We start from the raw sequence: 23,415 nt of genomic DNA, 5'->3' as shown, positions 1-23,415 counted from the left end.
TCCCTCGGCGTCCTTCTGGCTCCTCTCCTGGTCCCTCCACAGAAATAACACCCGCCGGCTCCCGGCGACACTGGGACCGAGTGTCGGGCTCCCTCTTCCTGAAAGATGACGTTAGTCGTCATCACGCCAGCCGCCTCGCATCACCACAGCGCCCGGCCTGACAGTACTGCGCATGCACGGTTTAATCGCGCATGCACAGTACTGTCACGCCAGCCGCCCTGATGACACGAGGCGGCCGGCGTGATGACGACTAACGTCATCTTTCAGGAAGAGGGAGCTCGACACTCGGTCCCGGTGTCCCCGGGAGCTGCCAGTTGTCATTTCTGTGGAGGGACCGGGAGAGGAGTCAGAAGGACGCCAAGGGACCTCCCGACCTATGGTGGGTTGGAGAAAGCCGTGCACATTACTGAATCTGGATTCAACCACTGGTGGATTCTGCATAGATGCCCACCAAGCTGGAAATATACACTTTTTAGGTATTAATTAATCATATGCGCTTACATATTGTTGCATATACTGTCTGGTAAAATGGGCATGATTGTTTGCAGCTGAAGTAGTATAGGACTAAGTAGTCTGTTTTAATTGATTTTAATCCATTGAAATTCATTAATGTCATTATATTATATATGATTTACTGTATATATTTTTCGAATAAATTGTTATATTCTTGAGTGGTGCTGCTCATATGGGCCTTCTTTTTCTCAGCTGTGCATGTATATAATTTTGGGCTCTTGCACACTCTCATTTATATTGCCAAGTGTTGCGGACATACCTCTTGTTCCTATTTTATTATAAAATATGCATTGGTAGTCTCACTGGAAGGTTGTAAAGTAAGCGGTCTCTCCTTCCAGTGCTGGCTCCTCGGTTTGTATGTTCTCACCGTGTCTGTGTGGGTTTCCTCTGTGCACTCCGGTTTCTTCCCACATACCAAAAACAAACATAAGTGAATTGGCTTCCCCCAAAATTGACCCTAGACTATGATACATGCACTACACGATACATACATAGACATATGACGATGGTAGGGGCTAAATTGTGAGCCCCTCTGAAGGACAGTTGGTGACAGGACAATCTACTCTGTACAGCGCTGTGTAATATGTCTGCGCTATATAAATACTTAAACACTTCTTTAGATTTGGTTTATTTATTTAAGATCATTTTTTCTTTTTTTTTTTTACTTTTGACTAAACTATCACACGCTTGCTTGCTTTTACTACCCGCAATCTGACCCGCAGGCCACAACACGATTAGAATCAACAGGTACCCGGACCCGGCCTGCAATTCGGGTAACCTGCGGGTACTCGACCCAATGCAGGCCTCAAAATACAGTTATCTAGTTCCAGCAGTCTTCTAAGAGCAAAACTCTGGTATGAAAAAGTCATCATGCTTTGCCACAATAATGTACTAGAACAAGAACTACTAAGACCCATGTTTTCTATTTCAACCATTTTATTGAATGTAATTACAGCAAAAGTAGACCAGCATAGCATATTATTCCTTTTCACACATAAAAGTCTAAGGCCCCTTTTTAAATTCACATTAGAGCATAATGGAATGAAACAAACTTGAAATGGCAGGGCAGAATATCTAAACTCCAGGTAATAACATGTTCAGTACCAAGTGGTCAGTATGAACAAATAAAATTGCTCAAACCAGTAAATAAGTAATAATTAAAAAAAATCAGTAGAATGCTCTTATAGTAGCTCAGCCATAGTAAATATCTGACTATAGTAAATTCTGTACCCTGGTCCTGACAATGCATTTGTGTGTGGCTGTCATTTTCATGCATGGCCACATTTACAGTAGGTAGTAAAACCTGACAGCCAAGGCCAGTTCTAGGCACTACGGGGCCCTGGGTAAAAATCGAATGCCCCATGCAAGCCACCCCCCGACTAACTTGTACCCCACGGAAACAGCATTGGGTGGACTTTTGTTCTTGACCCGCACCCCCTCCTCAGATAGTATTTGGTTGCTGCCTGGCGGTACCCACCACTTCCCCCCCCTACCTTCCTCGGTTTCCTCACAAGTGACTAGTAGTCTCCAGGGCCTCTGCAAAGTATCTGCAGCAAAGAAAACTCATCTGTCCAGGCAGGGGGCTCATCCATCAGACTGCATGCACCAGGTAAGTTTGTTCCACTGCAAATACTCTGCAGAGGGCACCCATTCACTTGCGGAGAGGGCCTGCCAGCTGGCTCTGGAGTGCTGTGCAATTTCCTGACTTTTTGGACTAGTCAGTAGTGTTGGGCGAACATCTAGATGTTCGGGTTCGGGCCGAACAGGCCGAACATGGCCGCGATGTTCGGGTGTTCGACCCGAACTCCGAACATAATGGAAGTCAATGGGGACCCGAACTTTTGTGGTTTGTAAAGCCTCCTTACATGCTACATACCCCAAATTTACAGGGTATGTGCACCTTGGGAGTGGGTACAAGAGGAAAAAAAAATTTAGCAAAAAGAGCTTATAGTTTTTGAGAAAATCGATTTTAAAGTTTCAAAGGGAAAACTGTCTTTTAAATGCGGGAAATGTCTGTTTTCTTTGCACAGGTAACATGCTTTTTGTCGGCATGCAGTCATAAATGTAATACATATAAGAGGTTCCAGGAAAAGGGACCGGTAATGCTAACCCAGCAGCAGCACACGTGATGGAACAGGAGGAGGGTGGCGCAGGAGGAGAAGGCCACGCTTTGAGACACAACAACCCAGGCCTTGCATGAGGACAAGAAGCGTGCGGATAGCATGCTTTGTACCACCATGCAGTCATAAATGTAATAAAGATAAGTGGTTCAATAAACAGGGACCACGCGGCAACGCTAACCCAGCAGCAGCACACGTGATGGAACAGGAGGAGGCGCAGGAGGAGAAGGCCACGCTTTGTGAGACACAACAACCCAGGCCTTGCATGAGGACAAAAAGCGTGCGGATAGCATGCTTTGTACCGCCATGTAGTCATAAATGTAATAAAGATAAGAGGTTCCATAAACAGGGACCGGCAACGGTAACCCAGCAGCAGCAGCAGCAGCAGCAGCACACGTGATGGAACAGGAGGAGGCGCAGGAGGAGAAGGCCACTCTTTGTGAGACACAACAACCCAGGCCTTGCATGAGGACAAAAAGCGTGCGGATAGCATGCTTTGTACCGCCATGTAGTCATAAATGTAATAAAGATAAGAGGTTCAATAAACAGGGACCACGCGGCAACGCTAACCCAGCAGCAGCAGCAGCACACGTGATGGAACAGGAGGAGGCGCAGGAGGAGAAGGCCACGCTTTGTGAGACACAACAACCCAGGCCTTGCATGAGGACAAAAAGCGTGCGGATAGCATGCTTTGTACCGCCATGTAGTCATAAATGTAATAAAGATAAGAGGTTCAATAAACAGGGACCACGCGGCAACGCTAACCCAGCAGCAGCAGCAGCAGCAGCACACGTGATGGAACAGGAGGAGGCGCAGGAGGAGAAGGCCACGCTTTGTGAGACACAACAACCCAGGCCTTGCATGAGGACAAAAAGCGTGCGGATAGCATGCTTTGTACCGCCATGTAGTCATAAATGTAATAAAGATAAGAGGTTCAATAAACAGGGACCACGCGGCAACGCTAACCCAGCAGCAGCAGCAGCACACGTGATGGAACAGGAGGAGGCGCAGGAGGAGAAGGCCACGCTTTGTGAGACACAACAACCCAGGCCTTGCATGAGGACAAAAAGCGTGCGGATAGCATGCTTTGTACCGCCATGTAGTCATAAATGTAATAAAGATAAGAGGTTCCATAAACAGGGACCGGCAACGGTAACCCAGCAGCAGCAGCAGCAGCACACGTGATGGAACAGGAGGAGGCGCAGGAGGAGAAGGCCACGCTTTGTGAGACACAACAACCCAGGCCTTGCATGAGGACAAAAAGCGTGCGGATATAGCAGCAATGCTTTTTGCCGCCATGCAGTCATAAATGTAATACAGATGAGAGGTTCAATAAACAGGGACCGGAAACGCTAAACCATCCCAGATGTTCATCGGTCATGTTACTTGGTTGGGGTCCAGGAGTGTTGCGTAGTCGTTTCCAATCCAGGATTGATTCATTTTAATTTGAGTCAGACGGTCTGCATTTTCTGTGGAGAGGCGGATACGCCGATCTGTGATGATGCCTCCGGCAGCACTGAAACAGCGTTCCGACATAACGCTGGCTGCCGGGCAAGCCAGCACCTCTATTGCGTACATTGCCAGTTCGTGCCAGGTGTCTAGCTTCATGCCCGGTTTCAGGTCCAGCGGTGCCAGCCACAAATCCGTCTGTTCCTTTATTCCCCTCCAAATTTCCTCCCCTGTGTGCTGCTTATCCCCAAGGCAGATCAGCTTCAGCAACGCTTGCTGACGCATGCCAACAGCTGTGCTGCACTGCTTCCACGATCCTACTGCTGCTGGTGCTGGGTTAGCATTTCCGGATGAGGTACAGCTTTGAGATGCGTTGGAGGAGAAGGAGTCAGAGAGGTAGGTGCTGCTGTTGTTATCCAGCTGTTTGCGGCGTGGGCAACACCCGCGCCGTAGCAGGTGAGGAATCGCTGCCAGGCTCCACAAGGTTCACCCAGTGCGCGGTAAGGGAGATGTATCGACCCTGGCCGAACGCACTCGTCCAGGTGTCAGTGGTGAGGTGAACCTTGCAGGCAACGGCATTCTTCAAGCTTCGGGTTATTTAGCTGACCACGTGCTCATGCAACTCAGGCACTGCAGAGCGCGCAAAGTGGTAGCGGCTGGGAACCACGTAACGTGGGATGGCCACTGACATCATGCCCTTGAAGCTGTTTGTCTCCACCACTCGATATGGCAGCATTTCGCAGGCCAGAAGCTTGGCTATGCTGGCTGGCTGTTACTGCCACGGCCCGGGGGTCATTTGCTGGCAATTTCCTCTTGTGCTCAAACATCTCAGAGACAGACAACTCAACCGTAGCGCTGCACACCGAAGGGCTGTTGGTTGTTGTGTTTGATGAACACTGGGAGACCTCAAGAGCACTAGTCCGGAAAGTGACAGTGTCAGCATCGTCTGATGTTTGTGAATGTTGTGAACCACGCAATGGCTGGGCTACTGCTGCTGCTGAGGCGGGTCTGGTGGTGAGTCTGGTGAACCCAAGGGAGGCAGTGTTGCTGGTGGTACCCTGTCCTGCCGCGTTTGCCCACAGAGTGGGATGTTTGGATAGAATGTGGCGGCTCATGCTGGTGGTGGAGAGGTTGTTAATACTTTTCCCCCTGCTCAGGCGGGTCTTGCACACCTTGCAAATCGCCATGGTAACATCCTCAGTGCAGTCTTCAAAGAAAGCCCAGACTTTAACTGGCTGAGGACTCGGACCTCGTGCGTGATGTGCTGGTGCTGCTTAACCCACTGCTGGACGCTTGAGAGGTCATCCAAGTAATTATCTGGTCCTGTTCTTTTGGATCTGTGAGGGTTGTTGTCCTGGACAACATGGGCAGTATTGAGTGGGTTTTCTTGGGTGCTCCCCTGTGGCCTGTACGTGAACCGTCAGGGGAAACACCTCTTCCCTTGCCCCTCCCTCTTTCACCGGATTTCTTCCTCATTTCACTTATCCTTAAAGTACACGCTGACTGGCAGCAGTACAGTGGCAGTACAGAAATGCTATACAGTGGTGGGTAAGCGGTGTACCACTATTGTCAGCAGTGACACAGAGCACAATGCTATACAGTGGCGGGTGAGCGGTGTACTACTGTTCCCAGCAGACACAGAGTGGAAGTAAACACAATGCTATATAGTGTGGCTGAGCCGTGTACACAGAGTGGCATTAAACACAATGCTATATAGTCTGCTATATAGTCACCCCGAACAGGGTGATGTTCTGCAGAACCCGAACAGTGGCAAACACTGTTCGCCCAACACTACTGGGAGGGAACGCAGATTTTAGTACCTAAACACACGATACAACATGTTTTCCGGGGTCGGACTCTGAGGCACATACAGATGGTCCCGATCATCATCCTCATCATACAACTCTTCTCCTGAGTCTGACCCACCCACCACCTCTGCCACCCCAACATCCCCAGACACAGACCCCTCATCGTCCTCAACATTAACTTGGGATGCTGGCCTGAGCCAGACCTCCTCCTCCACATCAGGCCCCATCATCTCCTCAATGGCAGCCCTCATTAATCGCTCTGGCGACGGACTGATGGACACAACGTTCTCCTCCGGGGAGGGCTGCTGCTGACCACTGGCTGCTGGGGTGGATGTTATAGCTTGCGTGGGGCGTTGGCTGTTGCTGTTGTTGGGAGTGCTGCTCACAGCGGAGGTCTCTGGGGAACTCATGTTGAGCTCATATAGTGGTTGACGGTGAGTGGAGTATTACTGATCCCAGCAATATACACACTGACTGGCAGAGTACGCAATGCTATATAGTGTGGCTGAGCGGTGTACACAGAGTGGCAGTAAACACAATGCTATATAGTCTGGCTGAGCGAGCGGTGTACTACTGTTCCCAGCAGAATCAGAGTGGCAGTAAACAATGGTATATAGTCTGGCTGAGCGGTGTACACAGAGTGTCAGTAAACAATGGTATATAGTCTGGCTGAGCGAGCGGTGTACTACTGTTCCCAGCAGAATCAGAGTGGCAGTAAACAATGGTATATAGTCTGGCTGAGCGGTGTACACAGAGTGTCAGTAAACAATGGTATATAGTCTGGCTGAGCGGTGTACACACAATGCTATATAGTCTGCTATATAGTGTCAGTAAACAATGGTATATAGTCTGGCTGAGCGAGCGGTGTACTACTGTTCCCAGCAGAATCAGAGTGGCAGTAAACAATGGTATATAGTCTGGCTGAGCGGTGTACACAGAGTGTCAGTAAACAATGGTATATAGTCTGGCTGAGCGAGCGGTGTACTACTGTTCCCAGCAGAATCAGAGTGGCAGTAAACAATGGTATATAGTCTGGCTGAGCGGTGTACACAGAGTGTCAGTAAACAATGGTATATAGTCTGGCTGAGCGGTGTACACAGAGTGTCAGTAAACAATGGTATATAGTCTGGCTGAGCGGTGTACACAGAGTGGCAGTAAACACAATGCTATATACTCTGGCTGAGCGAGCGGTGTACTACTGTTCCCAGCAGACACAGAACAGTAAACAGAATGCTATATAGTGTGGCTGAGCGGTGTACACAGAGTGGCAGTAAACACAATGCTATATAGTCTGGCTGAGCGAGCGGTGTACTACTGTTCCCAGCAGAATCAGAGTGGCAGTAAACAATGGTATATAGTCTGGCTGAGCGGTGTACACAGAGTGTCAGTAAACAATGGTATATAGTCTGGCTGAGCGAGCGGTGTACTACTGTTCCCAGCAGAATCAGAGTGGCAGTAAACAATGGTATATAGTCTGGCTGAGCGGTGTACACAGAGTGTCAGTAAACAATGGTATATAGTCTGGCTGAGCGGTGTACACACAATGCTATATAGTCTGCTATATAGTGTCAGTAAACAATGGTATATAGTCTGGCTGAGCGAGCGGTGTACTACTGTTCCCAGCAGAATCAGAGTGGCAGTAAACAATGGTATATAGTCTGGCTGAGCGGTGTACACAGAGTGTCAGTAAACAATGGTATATAGTCTGGCTGAGCGAGCGGTGTACTACTGTTCCCAGCAGAATCAGAGTGGCAGTAAACAATGGTATATAGTCTGGCTGAGCGGTGTACACAGAGTGTCAGTAAACAATGGTATATAGTCTGGCTGAGCGGTGTACACAGAGTGTCAGTAAACAATGGTATATAGTCTGGCTGAGCGGTGTACACAGAGTGGCAGTAAACACAATGCTATATACTCTGGCTGAGCGAGCGGTGTACTACTGTTCCCAGCAGACACAGAACAGTAAACAGAATGCTATATAGTGTGGCTGAGCGAGCGGTGTACCACTATTCCCAGCAGACACAGAACAGTAAACAGAATGCTATATAGTGTGGCTGAGCGAGCGGTGTACCACTATTCCCAGCAGACACAGAACAGTAAACAGAATGCTATATAGTGTGGCTGAGCGAGCGGTGTACCACTATTCCCAGCAGACACAGAACAGTGAACAGAATGCTATATAGTGTGGCTGAGCGAGCGGTGTACCACTATTCCCAGCAGACACAGAACAGTGAACAGAATGCTATATAGTGTGGCTGAGCGAGCGGTGTACCACTATTCCCAGCAGACACAGAACAGTGAACAGAATGCTATATAGTGTGGATGAGCGAGCGGTGTACCACTATTCCCAGCAGACACAGAACAGTAAACAGAATGCTATATAGTGTGGCTGAGCGAGCGGTGTACCACTATTCCCAGCAGACACAGAACAGTGAACAGAATGCTATATAGTGTGGCTGAGCGAGCGGTGTACCACTATTCCCAGCAGACACAGAGTGGCAGTAAACAGAATGCTATATAGTGTGGCTGAGCGAGGTACACAGAGTGGCAGTAAACAGAATGCTATATAGTGTGGCTGAGCAAGCGGTGTACTACTATTCCCAGCAGACACAGAGTGGCAGTAAACAGAATGCTATATAGTGTGGCTGAGCGAGGTACACAGAGTGGCAGTAAACAGAATGCTATATAGTGTGGCTGAGCAAGCGGTGTACTACTGTTCCCAGCAGTGACACAATGACAGGGGGGACCCTGGCTAGCGTGGCTGGAGCGCGAACTACCCTGCCTGCCTACCCAAAGCTAAACCCACAGACAAATGGCGGAGATATGACGTGGTTCGGGTATTTATTTACCCGAACCACGTGACAGTTCGGCCAATCAGAGCGCGTTCGGGTCCGAACCACGTGACCCGTTCGGCCAATCACAGCGCTAGCCGAACGTTCGGGGAACGTTCGGCCATGCGCTCTTAGTTCGGCCATATGGCCGAACGGTTTGGCCGAGCACCGTCAGGTGTTCGGCCGAACTCGAACATCACCCGAACAGGGTGATGTTCTGCAGAACCCGAACAGTGGCGAACACTGTTCGCCCAACACTACTAGTCAGTCTAATTACTTTATGCTTTACTAAAGCACTTCATTGAAAAAAATCTTCCAGAGAAAAAAAAAGTGTTGTATTTTAGTTCTTTGTTTCTAGCAAGCTAGCATGTGAGCTTACATCCCACTCAGTCGGGGAGCTGTTGTCTGAGTCTTGAACCTCTGGATAGTCCCTGTAGTTCTATACCCATAGGTAGTGTGTCAGCAAGGGATACCTGTTAAGAGATTATCTATAAAGGTAGTGGTAAGATAATAATAATAATAATCTGAACATTTGTATAGCGCTTTTCTCCTGTCGGACTCAAAGCGCTCAAGAGCTGCAGCCACTGGGACGCGCTCAGGAGGCCACCCTAAAGTGTTAGGGAGTCTTGCCTTGAACTCCTTACTGAATAGGTACTTGACCTAGCCAGGATTCGAACCCTGGTCTCCCATGTCAAAGGCAGTGGTTGGTTGAAAGAGGCGCCCTGGTGGTTTATAAAAGCACTTAAAAGCAGTTTAAAATTTGACAAAATATTTTGAGGTGGCTTATCTCAAATAACGAAAATCTTTGATGAAGCAAAAAGATTGTATTAATAGCACAGGCAACGCGTTTCACGGGTCTGAGCCCACTTCCTCAGGCCAAATAACAGTGCCTCCATAGCAGAGAGAGACTCCTTAGTATACTAACATCTTAATACAGAGAAAACGAAAAGTGTTTTTAGACATTAATTTTCTTCTCCTTAGTGGACTTATTTGTAAACATGCAGTATAATCCATATATACACATATATATATATATATATATATATATATATATATATATATATATATATATATATATATATATATATATATATATACACACACACACACACACATCTTCAAACCCCTATATACACACGAATATATACAGTAGTCTCAGACTTAGCATAAATACATATATTAAATATCAAAGGCCGAGCCCTTAACCAGTACACTATCCAGCCACCAAGATGGTCTAAGCCATCATGTGCAAAGTACAGGGTATACTAGTTAACCACTTGAGGACCACAGTCTTTTCGCCTCTTAAAGCCAATGGGTACCGCTGTAAAAATAAAGTCAGATACTCACCTAAGGAGAGGGAAGGCTAGGTCCTAATGAGCCTTCCCTCTCCTCTCCTGGTGCCCTCGTTCGTGTCCGCCGCCGCAGGGACTTCGGAGGTCTTCGGGAGCACTCGGGCTTCCGAAGACGGGCCGCTCCATACTACGCACGCACGATTGCGTCATAGAGGACCGAGTGCTCCCAAAGGCTTCCGAAACATCCCTTCGGCAGCGGAAGTGGCAGTATTTGACCGAACTGGTCGAATACTGCTACGGGGGACCCTGCGCGGGACCGGGCACTAGGAGAGGAGAAGGAAGGCTCATTAGGACCGAGCCTTCCCTCTCCTTAGGTGAGTATCTGACTTTTTTGTTTTTAAAGCGGTACACATTCACTTTAAGGACCAGAGTCTTTTTTTCCATTCAGACCACTGCAGCTTTCACGGTTTATTGCTCGGTCATACAACCTACTACCTAAATGAATTTTCCCTCCTTTTTTGTCAATAATACAGCTTTCTTTCGGTGTTATTTGATTGCTGCTGCGATTTTTTGTTTTTATTATATTCATCAAAAAAGACATGAATTTTGTCAAAAAAATTATTTTTTTCACTTTCTGTGCTGACAATTTCCAAATAAAGTAAAACTTCTGTATACATTTTGTCCAAATTTATTGTGCTACATGTCTTTGATAAAACAACAACCATTCAGTGTATATTTATTGGTTTGGGTAAAAGTTATAGCGTTTACAAACTATGGTGCAAAAAGTTTTCCCATTTTGAAGCATCTCTGACTTTTCTGAGCACCTGTCATCTTTCATGAGGTGCTAAAATTCCAGGATAGTATAAATACCCCCCAAATGACCCAATTTTGGAAAGAAGACATCCCAAAGTATTTACTGAGAGGCATGGTGAGTTCATTGAAGATTTTATTTTTTGTCACAAGTTAGTGGAAAATGACACTTTGAGACCAAAAAAAGTTTCCATTTCTGCTAACTTGTGACAAAAAAATGAAATCTGCCATGGACTCACCATGCCCCTCTCTGAATACCTTGAAGTGTCTACTTTTCAAAATGGGGTCATTTGTGGGGTGTGTTGACTGTCCTGGCATTTTGGGGGTGCTAAATTGTAAGCACCCCTGTAAAGCCTAAAGGTGCTCATTGGACTTTGGGCCCCTTAGCGCAGTTAGGCTGCAAAAAAGTGCCACACATGTGGAATACCTTGGGGTGTCTTCTTTCTAAAATGGGGTCATTTGTGGGGTTCCTATACTGCCCTGGCATTTTAGGGGCCCTAAACCGTGAGGAGCAGTCTTGAAACCAAATGGCTCAAAATGACCTGTGAAATCATAAAGGTACTCGTTGGACTTTGGGCCCCTTAGCGCAGTTAGGGTGCAAAAAAGTGCCACACATGTGGTACCGCCGTACTCAGGAGAAGTAGTATAATGTGTTTTGTGGTGTATTTTTACATATACCTATGCTGGGTGGGAGAAATATCTCTGTAAATACAATTTTTTGATTTTTTTTTGTACACACAATTGTCTATTTACAGAGAGATTTCTCCCACCCAGCATGGGTATGTGTAAAAATACACCACAAAACAGATTATACTACTTCTCCTGAGTACGGCGATACCACATGTGTGGCACTTTTTTGCACCCTAACTGCGCTAAGGGGCCCAAAGTCCAATGAGTACCTTTATGATTTCACGGGTCATTTTGAGCCATTTGGTTTCGAGACTACTCCTCACGGTTCAGGGCCCCTAAAATGTCAGGGCAGTATAGGAACCCCACAAATGAGCCCATTTTAAAAAGAAGACATCCCAAGGTATTCCGTTAGGAGTATAGTGAGTTCATAGAAAATTTTATTTTTTGTCACAAGTTAGTGGAAATTGATTTTTTTTTCACAAAGTGTCATTTTCCACTAACTTGTGACAAAAAAATAAAAACTTCTATAAACTCACCATACTACTAACGGAATACCTTGGGGTGTCTTCTTTCTAAAATGGGGTCACTTGTGGGGTTCCTATACTGCCCTGGCATTTTAGGGGCCCTAAACCGTGATGAGTAGTCTAGATACCATATGCCTCAAAATTAACTGTGAATAGGACGTTGGGCCCCTTAGCGCACCTAGGCTGCAAAAAAGTGTCACACATGTGGTATCACCGTACTCAGGAGAAGTAGTAAAATGTGTTTTGGGGTGTATTTTTACACATACCCATGCTGGGTGGGAGAAATATCTCTGTAAATGGACAATTGTGTGTAAAAAATAATCAAACATTGTCAATTACAGAGAAATTTCTCCCACCCAGCATGGGTATGTGTAAAAATACACCCCAAAACACATTATACTACTTCTCCTGAGTACGGCGATACCACATGTGTGACACTTTTTTGCAGCCTAGGTGCGCTAAGGGGCCCAACGTCCTATTCACAGGTCATTTTGAGGCATTTGGTATACTACTCCTCACAGTTTAGGGCCCTTAAAATGCCAGGGCAGTATAGGAACCCCACAAGTGACCCCATTTTAGAAAGACGACACCCCAAGGTATTCTGTTAGGTGTATGGTGAGTTCATAGAAGATTTTATTTTTTGTCACAAGTTAGTGGAAAGTGACACTTTGTGAAAAAAAAAACAATAAAAATCAATTTCTGCTAACTTTTGACAAAAAGTAAAATCTTCTATGAATTTGTCATACACCTAACGGAATACCTTGGGGTGTCTTTTTTTCTAAAAGGGGGTCACGTGTGGGGTTCCTATACTGCCCTGGCATTTTAGGGGCCCAAAACCCTGAGGAGTATTCTGGAAACCAAATTCCTCAAAATGACTGTTCAGGGGTATAAGCATCTGCAAATTTTGATGACAGGTGGTCTATGAGGGGGTGAATTTTGTGGAACCGGTCATAAGCAGGGTGGCCTCTTAGATAACAGGTTCTATTGGGCCTGATCTGATGGATAGGAGTGCTAGGGGGGGTGACAGAAGGTGATTGATGGGTGTTTCAGGGGGTGATTAGAGGGGAAAATAGATGCAATCCGTGTACTGGGGAGGTGATCGGAAGGGGGTCTGAGGGGGATCTGAGGGTTTGGCCGAGTGAGCAGGAGCCCACACGGGGCAAATTAGGGCCTGATCTGATGGGTAGGTGTGCTAGGGGGTGACAGGAGGTGATTGATGGGTGTCTCAAGGTGTGATTAGAAGGGGGAATAGATGCAAGCAATGCACTGGCGAGGTGATCAGGGCTGGGGTCTGAGGGCGTTCTGAGGTTGTGGGCGGGTGATTGGGAGCCCTAGGGGCAGATAGGGGTCTGATCTGATGGGTAGCAGTAACAGGGGGTGATTGACAAGTGATTACAGGGGAGGATAGATGTATACAGTACACAGGGGGGGGGGGAGGATCTGAGAGTGTGGGGGGGGGGTGATCAGGAGCCCCCGGGGGTAGTGTTAGTGACAGGGGGTGATTGACAGGTGATTAGTGGGGAGAATAGATGTATACAGTACACGGGGGGGGGGGGGTCTGTGGAGGATCTGCGAGTGTGGGGGGGTGATCAGGAGCCCCCAGGGGGCAGTGTTAGTGACAGGAGGTGATTGATGGGTGATTAGTGGGGAGAATAGATGTATACAATACACGGGGGGGTCTGGGGAGGATCTGAGAGTGTGTGTGTGGGGGGGGGGTGATCAGGAGCCCCCAGGGTGCAGTTAGGGACCTAATAAAAAAAATAGCGCTGACAGATAGTGACAGGGGGTGATTAGGGGGGTGATTGGGTATGAACATGGGTCTGGTTGGGGTCTGAGGGGTGCTGTGGGCGATCAGAGGGAAGGGGGGGGGGAGATCAGTGTGATTGGGTGCGACATAGGGTGGCTGCAGCCTGCCCTGTTGGTCCCTCGATCACTGGGACCACCAGGGCAGAAGGCAGCCTGTATAATACACTTTGTATACATTACAAAGTGTATTATACACTTTGTAGCGGCGATCGGGCAGCTAGTAACCCGCAGGCGCTTCCGAACACCCGGCGGGTTACAGCGCGAGGGGGCGGAGCCTGTCGCCAGCGGCTGATCGCGTCACGAATGACGCGATCGCCGCATAACCACGCCTGCCACCACCAATGGGCGTATTGCGGTCGTTTGGGCCCAGCCCTTGCCACCACCCCACGGCTGGGGGTGGTCCTCAAGTGGTTAATGGCTCAGCCATAGGAGTGGGAGTAAAATAATAAATAAATAATAAAATGTATTTACAATTTGCAGAAAGGAGTAAAGTCAAGACTAAATAAAAGCAAACCTGATAAGGCATCAGGCTCAGATATAACATTGTGTGGCAATAGTCTCGCACACTGCCCATGTTTTTTTTATTTTTTAACCTCTTCCAGACCAGACTTCTCTGGCCTCTAAAGGGCGTACATGGCACATTGGCGCCCGTCATTTTGCCGCAGGGTAAGCTGAACGACGGCTTAACCTTCTGATGCACAAATTTTGGGCGCCATTAAATACTATCCCCCCTCCAAGTCATAGCAACTCGGAGGAGAAGTAATTTGGGGTCCTGCAATTTCCAGATCCCCGAATTATCCATGCACGGGGGGGCGGACTATGGCATTACTGCTATAGCCGCTGCAAGCTTCGGTGCTGCATGGTGGGTGGGCACCAATCAGCCCTGCTTCGCCTCAAGATCCAGAGACCTTTTTCACTCTTAAAAATGAAGCAATGGTCACTTTGATTGGCTCACAGTGATCACATGGCTCCTAACCGGCATATGACATTCAGCTGTCTACTAAACAGCTGAGCGAGCAGGTTACAGCGGCGCCAGATCAACGCAAACAGCAAGAATGACTGGACCGTGCCACTAGAGTAGTTGAAATCTCACATCTGGAATATGAGCAATTCATTACAGGTGAGTCATTGGAGTTTTAGAGCAGGTGCAGAGAAGAGCAACAAAATTGATCAGAGTGATAGGAGGTCTCACTTACCAGGAAAGGTTACATAAACTGGGCTTACTGAAGAAAATATGCCTTAGAGGAGATTACATAAACATGTTCAAATACATCAGAAGGCAATATAAAAAATTTGCAGACCAGCTTTTTGTCCCTAGGCTTGTGCAGAGGATTAGGGAAAGAACATGATCTGCGCATGAAGGAAAATAGTTTCCTCAATCTATTTAGGAAAGGGTTATTTACGGTAAGACGTTAAAATAGTCAATATATTGCCACAGGAAGTAGTTATGGCAAATTCTATATCTGCGTTTTAAGAGGACTTGGATGCTTCTATTGAATGACATTCATGGCTATAATTACTGGGTAATTCTCGACAGTGTTGATCCAGGAATTGTTTGTGTGATTGGCAGGAAGGATTTTTTTCCCTTTAAGGTCCCTTTCACAGTGCTGCATTGTGGTGCAGTGTAACGGCTTCTTTGTAACACGGCTTACTGCTTTGCAATGCACCACCTATGCAACGTTCTCAATGCAGCAGTAGCATCGTGTTATAATGGTTTGCAGTATGGCAATGCACTGCGTGCAGTGTGTCACCGCTAAATGCATGCAATAACAGGTACAGTGTAGGATACTTTTCATTGACTGCATGCTTTCCTGTATGTGATGCAAACACGGCCATAATGCGCAGGAATACTTTTCTCTTTCCATTGCATTACGTTACTGTTATCCTGTTCCACTGTGAACCTAGCCTTACAGCTAATTGGCCCAAGCCTTATAAGGGTTTTCCATCTTCCTCTGGATTAAGGCCTGGTGCACACCAAAACCCACTAGCAGATCCGCAAAATGCTAGCAGATTTTGAAACGCTTTTTCTGTATTGTTTCAGCTAGCGTTTTGCGGTTTTGTGTAGTGGTTTTGGTGTAGTAGATTTCATATATTGTTACAGTAAAGCTGTTACTGAACAGCTTCTGTAACAAAACCGCCTGGCAAACCGCTCTGAACAGGCGTTTTTCAGAGCGGTTTGCGTTTTTCCTATACTTAACATTGAGGCAGAAACGCATCCGCAATCCAAAAAATGCCTCACCCCGGGAGGATTCGTTTCTGCAAAACGCCTCCCGCTCTGGTGTGAACCACCCCGTTGAGATACATTGACCAAGCGTATCCAGAAACGCTAAAAAAGCCGCTCGGTGTGCACCAGCCCTGATATGTGAGAGTGCAGGCTAGTGCTTTACCATATTTTCTGGTTGTACTTGGCTGGATGCTTGCTGACCTGTTTATGTACAGAAACACCAGCCAATGGCTGAGGTCAGCTCATTCTTCCACTAGCAATATCACCGTTCTTATCCCAATTGAGTGTGTGCTCTCTCATCTTTGTGTTTTAGTGTATACATGTCCAATCATTGGTCTTCGGAGCAGCACCTCAAGGTTTACCTTCATCACACGCCATTCTCCAGTTTGGGTCCCACTAGTGTCTTTTAGAGTAACCAAGCAGCTTAGGGTGACCCAAACTACTAGGAATGTATAGGGGGATGAAAGGAACCAAAAAGCCCTCCTACTAAAAAAGCAAAGCTTGGCGTAATTGCCTTCTTAAAACAGAAGGAAATTTGCAATAATTCAGTTATAAATGAACATTTGTGGTTACCCACAATGCACACCTGCTAAATATGCAAATTATCCCTTTCCGCCCTTGTTAAGCCAAGCAAGCATCCAGAACCGCTGGTTTATAGCAAGCCTATAGCTTTAAGTTTTACACAGCCATACCAAACCCACATGTAGACAGCCTGTTTCGGACATTTGGTCCTCATCAGTACATGGCAGGGATTGATAAGGCTGTATGAAATAGGGCTTGGTCGAGTACAACAGAGTAACCAAGCAGCTTAGGGTGACCCAAACTACTAGGAATGTATAGGGGGATGAAAGGAACCAAAAAGCCCTCCTACTAAAAAAGCAAAGCTTGGTGTAATTGCCTTCTTAAAACAGAAGGAAATTTGACCTTATCTGTTGGGTACACAAATGTTTAAAAACACATGATTGGTTCGCACGATGGCCAGGGGCCCCGGACCTCTCACTGGCCGGGGCCCCAAGGCCAATGCGCGATACCTGGAGGGGAGTGCAGGTGGGCCTGGACCTCTCACACCCAGGCTCTGGACCTCTCACATCCAGAAAACCCACCAACACTGCCTCCATACTGAATGCTAAATTCGACACACACAAGCAATAGAACACAGCAATACATGCATGCAGCTACATTTGAGTCGTCAGCAGGTGCTCGTCAGCCAATCAGGATGCACTGTCATACACCCTTTACCTGCCATACCACATCTAGCAGCCATTAGCATTCAGGTGGGAGGCTTCAGTTGGACGCAAATCGCAAGATTGCGTCGCTAGCAGGACTGCCCCGTGCAGGCATCCCTCCCACAGGGGTCCCTCCCTAACCGCTCACCTGTCCGCCATGTCCTAGAGCTGAAAAAAAAACGTTTAAAAACACACGATTGGTTCGCACGATGGCCAGGGGCCCCGGACCTCTCTCACTGGCCGGGGCCCCAAGGCCAATGCGCGATACCTGGAGGGGAGTGCAGGTGGGCCTGGACCTCTCACACCCAGACTCTGGACCTCTCACATCCAGAAAACCCACCAACACTGCCTCCATACTGAATGCTAAATTCGACACACACAAGCAATAGAACACAGCAATACATGCATGCAGCTACATTTGAGTCTTCAGCAGGTGCTCGTCAGCCAATCAGGATGCACTGTTATACACCCTTTACCTGCCATACCACATCTGGCAAGCCATTAGCATTCAGGTGGGAGGCTTCAGTTGGATGCAAATCGCAAGATTGCGTCGCTAGCAGGACCGCCCCGTGCAGGCATCCCTCCCACAGGGGTCCCTCCCTAACCGCTCACCTGTCCGCCATGTCCTAGAGCTGAAAAAAAAAACGTTTAAAAACACACGATTGGTTCGCATGATGGCCAGGGGCCCCGGACCTCTCTCACTGGCCGGGGCCCCAAGGCCAATGCGCGATACCTGGAGGGGAGTGCAGGTGGGCCTGGACCTCTCACACCCAGGCTCTGGACCTCTCACATCCAGAAAACCCACCAACACTGCCTCCATACTGAATGCTAAATTCGACACACACAAGCAATAGAACACAGCAATACAGCTACATTTGAGTCGTCAGCAGGTGCTCGTCAGCCAATCAGGATGCACTGTCATACACCCTTTACCTGCCATACCACATCTAGCAGCCATTAGCATTCAGGTGGGAGGCTTTGGTTGGACGCAAATCGCAAGATTGCATCGCTAGCAGGACCGCCCCGTGCAGGCATCCCTCCCACAGGGGTCCCTCCCTAACCGCTCACCTGTCCGCCATGTCCTAGAGCTGAAAAAAAACGTTTAAAAACACACGATTGGTTCGCACGATGGCCAGGGGCCCCGGACCTCTCTCACTGGCCGGGGCCCCAAGGCCAATGCGCGATACCTGGAGGGGAGTGCAGGTGGGCCTGGACCTCTCACACCCAGGCTCTGGACCTCTCACATCCAGAAAACCCACCAACACTGCCTCCATACTGAATGCTAAATTCGACACACACAAGCAATAGAACACAGCAATACATGCATGCAGCTACATTTGAGTCGTCAGCAGGTGCTCGTCAGCCAATCAGGATGCACTGTCATACACCCTTTACCTGCCATACCACATCTAGCAGCCATTAGCATTCAGGTGGGAGGCTTCAGTTGGACGCAAATCGCAAGATTGCGTCGCTAGCAGGACCGCCCCGTGCACGCATCCCTCCCACAGGGGTCCCTCCCTAACCGCTCACCTGTCCGCCATGTCCTAGAGCTAAAAAAAAACGTTTAAAAACACACGATTGGTTCGCACGATGGCCAGGGGCCCCGGACCTCTCTCACTGGCAGAGGCCCCAAGGCCAATGCGCGATACCTGGAGGGGAGTGCAGGTGGGCCTGGACCTCTCACACCCAGGCTCTGGACCTCTCACATGTGTCGAATTTAGCATTCAGTATGGAGGCAGTGTTGGTGGGTTTTCTGGATGTGAGAGGTCCAGAGCCTGGGTGTGAGAGGTCCAGGCCCACCTGCACTCCCCTCCAGGTATCGCGCATTGGCCTTGGGGCCCCGGCCAGTGAGAGAGGTCCGGGGCCCCTGGCCATCATGCGAACCAATCGTGTGTTTTTAAACGTTTTTTTTTCAGCTCTAGGACATGGCGGACAGGTGAGCGGTTAGGGAGGGACCCCTGTGGGAGGGATGCCTGCACGGGGCGGTCCTGCTAGCGACGCAATCTTGCGATTTGCGTCCAACTGAAGCCTCCCACCTGAATGCTAATGGCTGCTAGATGTGGTATGGCAGGTAAAGGGTGTATGACAGTGCATCCTGATTGGCTGACGGGTACACAAATGTGTTAGCTTCTTTGAGGCCAGTTTCACACTGCAAACTGGTGATAGCATTGCGGTGCCGCATGCCCGTATCACCAAAAACAGGCCTTCAGGGAACATTGCTTTAGTCCAAGGTGTTCCCTGTCTGGCCACCAGCCAAGCAGGAAGTGACGCGCTTGTGGTCACTTCCTGCTTCGGGTATGTGGAATGGTATTGTAAAAACACACTTCAGCGCATGCATGCCGCAACTCCAACTATTTAAAATAGCCTTCATCGCCATAGAATAACATGACTTCCAGGCCGACACAGGTCGCTGCGGATCCCGCACGGTAAGGTAGTCCTGCTCTAGCGTTAGATTAGGCACTTCTATCGCAACGTGGGGCGTATGAACTTCCCTATAGGGACACATTAGGCTGCGGTAGCAGTGCGGCAATTTGCTGCATCGGGCCAGTGTGAAAGGGCCCTTCATCTATTAGTGATATGATTTACTGTAGATAGTAAAATCCAAAAACATTTTGCAATTTTATGTTAAGGAATGTTATTTTTAAATTGTTGCACTATTTTTGAAAGAATAACTTTTTAACAGTAGTTTATTACCCCTGTTCCAAAAGTTAAAATTTCTTTCTAATGCCTAGCCCACACACTCATCCCACCCCTCGCCCAGTGTACAAGGGAAGCCTCTGGATCCTAACCAGGCTTCCTCCGTCCTCCTCGGTCCTGGCAATCCGGTGCTGCGACCTGCCGAACAGCGGCGAGGTAAATATTTACCTGCTGTGATCTGGCCCAGTAGCGGCACTTTGTTCAGGCTAAGGTGGAAATACCCGAGCCCAATCGTCTCTGCTCTACTTTGCAGGCACAAGTCCTTTGCGCCCGCACAGTAGAGCGGATACAATAGGGCACCTCTATTTCTGCTTTAACCCAAACAGAGAGCTGTTACTGCACCGGTGCAGCATTGCGGTAGGTACATATTGCCTGTCTCTTGTCAGCTTTGTTGAGGAGGTTTTGAGGGAGCAAGTGCTGAATTCCCCCAAGCTACAGATGACAGGGAAGCCTCATTGGGACCCTGAGGCTTCACCCTCCCAAGGTAAGTATCCCCCAGAGGGTTTTTTCTTTGTTACAGAGTCTCTTTAACCTAGCATATTATCACAAACTTACCTCGCTGATGTACCTGTGATAAGCTCAGCTCTGCTACCAGCCAGCTCTACAATGCTTGTTCGCATGGCATCACTAAAGGTCATACATGCACACATTCATATCCTTCTAAGTGAGTGCAGGTGGCCACATTCCTGTCTTACTTCATCCGACAGTGTCAGTAGCTGCTGGAGGAGAGTATTTTATCACGGTTTCCAGGGTGGCCAATAGGCTGTTGGGACTTGTAGTCCTGCTTGATATATACTTTAACCATGTTCCTGACATATCCCTAATTTTCTGTCTGGCTGTTTAATCATATGTGTTTGACCCCAGACTTGTCTCTGATTTCTGGTTTGCTTGACCCCTGAATTGACAGTCATCTGATTTCTGGTATTGACCTTTTGACTTGTTCCTGGGCTTAAAGGACAACTGAAGTGAGAAAAATATGGAGGCTTCCATATGTATTTCCTTTAAAACAGAACCAGTTGCCTGGCAGCCCTGCAGATCTTTTTGGCTGCAAGTGGTATCTAAACACCACCAAAAACAAGCATGCAGCTAATCTGGTCCGATCTGACAATAATGACAGAAATGCCTGATCTGTATATGCTCGTTCAGGGTCTATGGCTAAAAGTATTAGAAAGTATTAGAGGAAGATGATCAGCAGGATAACCAGGCAACTGGTATTGCCTATAAGGAAATAAATATGACAGCCTCTATATCCTTCTCACTTTAGTTGTCCTTTAAAGTAAACCTGTAAAGAGAACAAGTCTGTTAGATACTTACCTAAGTAGTGGGAGGCCTCAGGATGCTCCAGATGCTTCCTAGATCTTCCACAAACCCACCTCTGCTGCCCGGGAGCCTCTTCACCTCCATGGTCACCCTCCCATTACTGTAGGCGCAGGCAAAAGTGTGGTTTATGCATGCCCAGCAGCACAAAGTTTCTCATACACAAAGGGAAAAGCTGTGCAGGTGCTGCTTTCAGCTATTGACCAGAACGATCTCTCCCATACCACAACAGGAGCACGGCCATGAAAGCATATTCCACACAATATACTTAGAGGGGTCTTGCGTTTGTGCGGTGTGGGCCCCAAGGTGAACCAGAAAGCTTCTGAACTACTCAGAGGCTTCCCTCTACTGAAGTATGTATTTAATTTAGTTTTAATTTTTCCCTGGTTTAGGGAATTCCCTGAATTCCTAGCTACCTTCAAATTGCCATGGATAGATTTTAATAACAATAAAATACAAAAAGTCATGTAATATTAATATATACTTATTGGAATTCATGAAATAAAGTGGATTTGCCTTAAAGGTCACCTAAACCGAATAAAAAAAAAAGTTGGACAATATACAGTAATCACTTAGCAAATGCTATACATTTTTATTGCTATGGTACATTCATATTGGCAAGTTAGCAGCAGTGTGGCGTAGTCTGTCGTAATATTGCAATAAATCATGTTTGCAGCTGTAGTGAAGCATACTTTTTATGTACTGTATGTGTTGCATCATATGCTAAATGCACATTTTAATTTTTCCGCTCTGTTGTGATCCTTTTTTTACAGGGTGTGCAATGCAATGCCCCAGGGTGAAACCAGCCTGAAAGGAACCTATGTCATTAGTAGATTATGAGGGCCTAGCGGATTTGCAAGATGTGAACCTAATAGCTATGTAATCCAAAGGATCCATAGCTGACAAAAAGCCAGAACGGAATCATATGGAATTCTATGGAGGTGATTATAAAAAAAAGATGTTTATTTTACACTTTGTTTCTAATTTAATTCTGTGTTCTGCAACTGTAATGCCCTGTGACAGTTCTGGTGGCAGCTAGTATAGCCTCTTAGTAAGAAAGTCTAGATATTTTACTGAATATGGTAATTACTGGGTTTCAGGTTCTTCTGCAAGATGCAAAAACCCAATGCATTTGGAACAAAACTTTGGTCTATTGAACTAAGCAACCAGGTAATCCATGTATTCACATGACATTCCTTAAACATTACCCATACTGCATGAAGTATATTTTGAGAGGCAGGGGTGTAGCTAGAAATCACTGGGCTCCCCTGAAAAACTTTGAATGGGGCCCTCACCCCGATTTCTACACATGTAAACTTGTGAACCAATGTTATTCATTTGGCTAGTGCACACTTGAATGTCTTTTCCCCAAATAACAGCAGTGAAGCACATCACATATTTTTTCTATCAATTACATTAGCTTCTGTGATAAAACTTGCATGCCTACAGACACACATGGTGTGCAAAAACGCATACAGAAAAATGCATATCGAAAATGAACAGAGGAGGGTGCCTCAGCCTCGTATTACACTTACTCTGTCCTCCTCTGATGGAGAGAACTGGTTCTACAGACTCCTCCAGCACCACTACAGTACACAGCACTTTGGGAGAGGTTGGAGGCTGGGTGCTGTGCACAAGAGCTTGCTGCACACTGAATAGGGACTGAATACAAACCGTTGTTTACAAAACTTTGTAGGATTTGTTATCTGTGGCTGGACAGATGCAGTCATTAGAGCAATTGTGCAGAGAGTAGAAAGCTGTTTTTCTCCGTGCCCAGGCTCCTCAAGCATCACTACAGTACACAGCTCTTGGGGAGGGGTAGAAAGGCTGGAGGTAGAGCAGTGCTGTACACAAGACCCCACTGAACACTGAATAGGGATGGTCTACAAATATTTGTCTGCAAAACTTTGTATGAATCCTTATCACTGGCTGAGCAGATGCAATCATTAAAACAATTGTGCAGAGAGCAGAAAGTTTTTTTTCTCTCAGTGCCCTTAGTCCCCTGTGGCTTCTGGGCCACCCTGCAGCTGCATCCCTTGCAGGGTCTAATATTATGACCCTGTTGAAAGGTTAGATAAATGTAAATTGGACTTTTAAGTACTTTAATGGTTGTTTCCATAACATACACAATAATAGAGCATTTTGTGTAGTTCTCCCATATTTTTCTG

At 47.3% G+C, this 23,415-nt stretch overlaps 1 long non-coding RNA gene across 1 annotated transcript in view; it reads left to right on the top strand.

The window, feature by feature from the left end:
• The window catches only part of LOC137517593 (uncharacterized), a 41,890-nt gene extending 19,474 nt beyond the window's left edge, over nucleotides 1-22,416 (top strand). Inside the window, exons 2-3 of the long non-coding RNA XR_011020584.1 lie at nucleotides 22,021-22,188; nucleotides 22,348-22,416. This is a non-coding gene — a long non-coding RNA (uncharacterized lncRNA). The remainder of the gene's footprint in view (nucleotides 1-22,020; nucleotides 22,189-22,347) is intronic.
• The last annotated feature ends 999 nt before the right edge of the window (nucleotides 22,417-23,415 follow it).

The sequence above is a fragment of the Hyperolius riggenbachi genome, chromosome 5, assembly GCF_040937935.1.
Source record: "Hyperolius riggenbachi isolate aHypRig1 chromosome 5, aHypRig1.pri, whole genome shotgun sequence".
In the NCBI taxonomy this organism is placed as follows: Eukaryota; Metazoa; Chordata; class Amphibia; order Anura; family Hyperoliidae; genus Hyperolius; species Hyperolius riggenbachi.
The sequence above is the reverse complement of the archived record's forward strand: the minus strand, read 5'-3'. Positions and strand labels throughout refer to the sequence as shown.